This window comes from Panthera onca, chromosome X, assembly GCF_046562875.1.
Source record: "Panthera onca isolate mPanOnc1 chromosome X, mPanOnc1 haplotype 2, whole genome shotgun sequence".
Classification (NCBI taxonomy): Eukaryota; Metazoa; Chordata; class Mammalia; order Carnivora; family Felidae; genus Panthera; species Panthera onca.
This window is the reverse complement of record NC_138357.1, coordinates 107,449,152-107,455,151: the sequence shown is the minus strand read 5'-3', so window position 1 is coordinate 107,455,151 and position 6,000 is coordinate 107,449,152.

Here is a 6,000-nt window from a genome sequence, read left to right as displayed (position 1 = left end):
GTCCGTAATTTTTAAGGATTCCAAAACTAGGCAACCGTGGTCAGAAATAGAATACACATGATAAATTGTTCCGGCAAGAAAAACAGTCAGATTTGCAGTTTGTCATGCATTTATAAAGGTTATTTTTTCTATTCATTCATTCCATTCATTCTCAGTTTAGGTAACTATTTGTCATGGCCTAAATGCTTAGCACCAAATGAATGGGCAGCTCAATAGACAGATACAGAGAGTCACAGAGTCAGAGACAGAAGGGTGGGGATTATTTTTTACATTTTATTTCACAAATCTCTACACCCAACATGGGCTCAAATTCAAGACCCCAAGGTCCAGAATTGCATGCTCTACTGAGTGAACCAGCCAGGAGCCCCAAGACAGCTTTCTCAAGTACATGGCATCCAAAGCATACCATGAACACTTCAAGAATTTTCTGAAATAGACTATATTGTGTTTCTTCACCTTTGCAAAGATTCATTTCTTACATCACAATTAATAAAGTATCAAAATTCGTATCTTTAATTCCCTTTAGGTAAAAATTAAACTATAGAGCCCATTTGATCAAACACATAGAAGAGGAAAACAGAATAATAAAATCCGGGGTTTAAAGTTTATACAACTGCCAGAAAGGACTTCTAGACAGCATAGGGCTTATGTTCATTTTGTTAACACACAGTATGCAGAATTAAAAAGTTATAAGCTCTAGGGGCACCTGAGTGGCTTAGTTGTTTAAGCGTCTAACTTCGACTCAGGTCATGATCTCATGGCTCATGGGTTCGAGCCCCACGTCGGGCTCTGTGCTGACACCTTGGAGCCTGGAGCCTGCTTCAGATTCTGTGTCTCCCTCTCTCTCTGCCCCTAACCCAGTCGCATTCTGTCTCTGTCTCTCTCAAAAATAAACATTAAAAATATTTTTTAAAAAGTTCTAAGCTCTATTACAGTGACATCAAAGACACACTTTGTGAAGAGCTTCAGAAAAGCACCGTAATAAGCAGATAAAGTTAATAAATTTATACATATTTTTTAATGCCATATACATCACCAGAAACTATATCCAGGCTATTTTGGGCATATCTGGACATTTTAATAACTAAAAAGCTCTCTAAAATCAAGTTGTTAAAATAATTTTCAGTAACCGTATTAACACCTAAAAGCTACCAGTTAATGAGTATCTCTTATGCACCAGGTAATATGTTAAACTCATTTGAAAAAACAAACAAACCTCAAAGTTCTAAGTTTGAGCCCCACACTGGGTAAATATCACAAAAACAAGTACAACAAAAAACCACACAAGCAAAACAAGTATTATTTAATGCCAGTAACAACTTTACGGTTTTTTTCCACCACAAAAGAAGGCTGAGAGTCTACAAATCACTCTAGGTATATGAACAGCTAAAACTAACTTCAACACACAAGGAACGCTCCCAGTAACACCAAATAGCATCTGGAGAAAGAAGGTGTGAGAACCTACCATCTTCCTCCAAAATACACCTCACTACACCTCTAATTTATTCACCATCATCAGGAATGCATCCTACGTTCTGGGCATCTTCTCATATCACAACTTACTACCCTCTCCATCTTTAAACACTCTTTCATTTCGTTCCCCAGAAAACTTCTTAATGTTTATTATTTATTTTTGAGAGACAAAGATACAGAGTGTGAGCGGGGAAGGGCAGAGAGAGGAGACACAGAGTCCAAAGCAGGCTCCAAGCTCCCAGCTGTCAGCACAGAGCCCGATGTGGGGCTTGGACCCATGAACTGTGAGATCGTGACCTGAGCCAACGTCAGACGATTAACCAACCGAGCCACCCAGGCACCCCCGAAAACCTTATCTTTTGTGAATATTCTTGCTATAACTTATAGCACACATTCTACCAAGGACAAGGATCTTCACGTAATCTTCTCAAGCATTTGCTCTCTTGCCTCTGTGCCTAGAAAAATCATCAATGCTTTCCTTGGTTTCTCATCACCACTCCCAGGCAAATGCATGGTTACTCCTTGTCTGTGGCAACTTCACCTTGAAAGGTCAATACCACTGACTTATCACCTGCTATTCCTCTTTGATGCAGGGCTCCATGCACCTTCAGGCTCCCCGGCCCCATTGTTCAATACATTTGGCTGCTGGCTCACTCACATTGTCCTCCTAACTACTCCTTTCCAAATTCTTGGTCATGTCTATTTGCAAATAATTGCCCAAACACTTGGCCTTCTTTCTGGTTAGTTTGGATAAATTGGCTGTGCTCCTGGTTAAGGCTAACACTTCCATTAGTACATAAAATCATCTCCTAATTTCTTTTTTTCTACGCTTCTCAAGTCACTATTACTCCTTTCTCTCACCATGAAGTAACTTCAATCCCAGCAGACTATCCTCTAATATCACCTAGTGGCTTAAGTGTTCTTCTTTTACTATATACATACAGACTTAGACGTATATATATGTACATATAGCCTGAAAGAAGTCACGTATACAACTTGCTTTTACTTCCCTTCCTCCATTTCTTTCTTAGTTTGGTGTCAAACAAGATTTTTGGTTTCCTTAACAAAAAACCTGTTTCTGAGAAGCTCACCTAACTTCAGGCAGCAAATTTATTGGCCAATTCAAAGTTCTTTAAATTACTAGACATATTAGCAGCATTTCAAGTCATGTTCAACACCCCCCCTTTCTCAGACACTTTCTTTGCTTTAAGTACACCTCTCACTCTGGGTTCCCCTCCTACCTCTTTCCTACTTTCAGTTGTGTTTGTCAATTCTTTCTTATCCTCCCATCCCCCAGTTGATAAAGTATCTCTGCACGTCGTCTTTCGTTACTTTGCTCTCAATGCTAATTTTATACAGACTCAGGCTGGTAACTTTCCAATTCATGTATCCCCTGAATGTCAGACTCACTGATTTAACTGCCTCCTTGACATCTGAATTTCAACTTCTAACAGGCATGTCAAACTTACCAGGTTAGAAACCGAATCACCCATCTCTCCCTACTTGGCAAATCTGTTCTTCTCATAGTCTTGTCATTTATCTCAGAATAGAAAGAAACCCTTACTTTGAACTACAAGGTTCTACATGAGCTGGACCTCTAAGACTGTCTTGACATTACATCCTATTACCCTACCTTCACAGAGTCTACTCCAGCTAACTGGCCTTCTTGCTACCTGAGAAAATATGAGAAAAACCATCAGCCCCTCACACAGATGCACTGGGCTGACACCACTAGGCCTCAGGGCTACTACTACAAGCTGTCTGGATGCCAACAACGAGACCTCAATATTGTGATCAAGGGTGTTACGTTCACAGCTAAGCCACATTGCTTCCTTGAAGACATCAATGGCACTATACAAAGTGTCAGGAATGTGGTCAACACTCAATAAAGATTAGCTGAATAAAGAGATGAAATCAATGAGTGTCATAAACAAAGGCAGGTAGTATCGATTTTTCCATTGTAACCATACCATAGCTGAGGTATATGGATGGCCCAAATTGCAATAAGCCCAAGTACACCTGTCTGAGCAGGTTCCAAGTGAATTTCTACTTATGATCATTATGTACTTCATTTAGCTTGCAGCAACTTCTAACTTATTTTAAAATTTGCTCTTGTCTGGTTATTTCATCTTCTACAAGTACCTAGCTGATCACTGATTTGATTCTGTTTTTCCAAGAGTAAGAACTTGATTTTGCCCTAAGGTTATGTTTCTTGTAATTGTGTTAAAACTTCAACTTAGCGTCTCCCTACAAGAGCCCAAAGTCAAGTGTTTAAATTCCTGGCTATTAGTTGCTTAGTTGTACCAGTAGCTCTGGATAAAGACTACTGATATAGGGCTACACTGCGATTTTGTTTTTGAATTGAATTTTTCTTTTCCCCAGGGCTGTCACATTTGCCTGCCCCCCCCCCCCCCGTTTATTTCATTTGATTTTCCAACTTCTTATTTATTTAGGGATATATATAGGTAAACTAAGAACTTAATCAGAATTTACCCTTTCAGGAGATTCCCGTCTAGGTAGAACGTAAGAAATCATGTTGATCAATGTGTTTTTGCTAATAAGTTGGCCGTAGTTCTTGTTTTTTTAAATATATGAAAATGTGCTCAAGTTTTAAGTTTCCAATGCTCATTTGTGTACATCAATATTAAATATTCACATTATAATAAATATTGAATGACAATGAGTGTTAAGTATTCCCCTTACAACACAAGTATTATATTAATAGGTCTAAGTATGAAGAACACAAATATATAATATTCATTAAGTAAGACAGTTATAGTTTATGTCAGTAATTTTTAAAAATGTTTATATAATCTGGTTGCAGGTTAAGTTCCTTCAATGGAGAAGTATCTCTATTTTTTATGTAATTCATACTTTATAAGGATCTATTATTATTCTAAATAGAGAACCCCTGTAACTAATTTATTTAAACATCACATTCAGGGGAGAAAATGTGCATTTATTTTCCTCTATCTAAATGTGACTACACTGTGAGTTTGCTTATAGATTGTATACTATGAAGTATAGGATTCCTTATTAGTATTTTTATTAAAGAAACATACTGAAAAATCCCAATTTTAGATTTATCAATCAATGGCACTGCAGTTAGATTTTTCATGTGTTAGATTCTCTAAAATATCTTAGCAAGTTCTCTTTGCCACCTTCAGGAATAGCTTCTTTTTTTTACTCCAAGGAAAAAGGGACAGTTTGATTTTTCAAAAATTTGTTAAAGTACCTCAACCTGATAAAGGACATATATGAAGTATTTACAGAACACTCTCTTACTAAACTTGGGAACATGCCAAGAGTATATGCTCTTACCATTTTGAACCAACACCGTTCAGTAGCTTCCCCCCACACCATTCATGGTTTTGCTTTCTGTGGTTAAGTTATCCACAGTCAACAGAGATCTGGATGCACATCACCTTCTGTCTGACATAACATCAGGTCAGTAGGAGCCTAATATTATCTCCCAATTCCAAGGTCATTCACCTCACTTAATCTTATCACATAAGCACATTATCATCACAGGAAGGGTACAGAGTAGGGATCAATGATGATTTAAAGAGAGACCACATCCACAGTAGTTTTATTACAGTATATTGTTTTACTTATTCTATTTTCTTATTATTGTTAATCTTTTACTGTGTCTAATTGATAAGTTATCATAGGCATGTATGTATAAGACAAAACACTATGTATGTTTTGGCACTATCCATGGTTTCAGGCATCCACAGGAGGGCTTGGAACATATCCCCCACTAATAAAGACGTATTACAATTTTAGAAGTCATATCAAGTGCAATTAAGCAAAAAAATAAAGGCACAGAGTTTCTCACACAGTAAGCAAAATTAACTTTGTTCACAAACAACATAATTGACTTTATGTAACATCTTAAGGAATCCTTGGGTTTTTTTCCTAAAAAATCATAAAAATCCTGTTAGAGTTAATAAGCAGAATTTATATGCAAACATCAACTGTATTTTTTAATGAAAGGGAAAACTTGGAAAATAAAAGAACCATTCTATTTAAAATGGTATAACTACTTAGAGAATTTAACAAAAGGTACACGACTCCTCTACACTGCTGAGACAAGTCAAAGAAAAGCTTAATAGAGAGCTATACCCACATTCATATATTTGGCACTTAAGATTGCTAAGATGTTTTCTAAATTGATCTATAGACACAGCACAATCCCTATCAGTAGCTCAGGGTCCTTTGTCGCAACATGTAAATGCCAGAGACCTACCTTTGCCACAACAATTTGGAAAAGAAAAAGTCAAAATTGCAGGACTTAATATTACTTGATATCAAGACTTACCATTAAACTTCCATAGTGAAAGCAGTGCAGTAGTTATAGGCGATGCAATTAGATCAATGTAACAAAATCAAGAGGCCAGAAATAGAGCAACGCATATATGATGAATTAATTTTCACAAAGCTGTTGAATTCGTTGGGGAACAAAAAGTTTCAACAAGTGGTGATGTGATGACTGAATATCCATCAGGAAAAATAAGAGCCTCAACC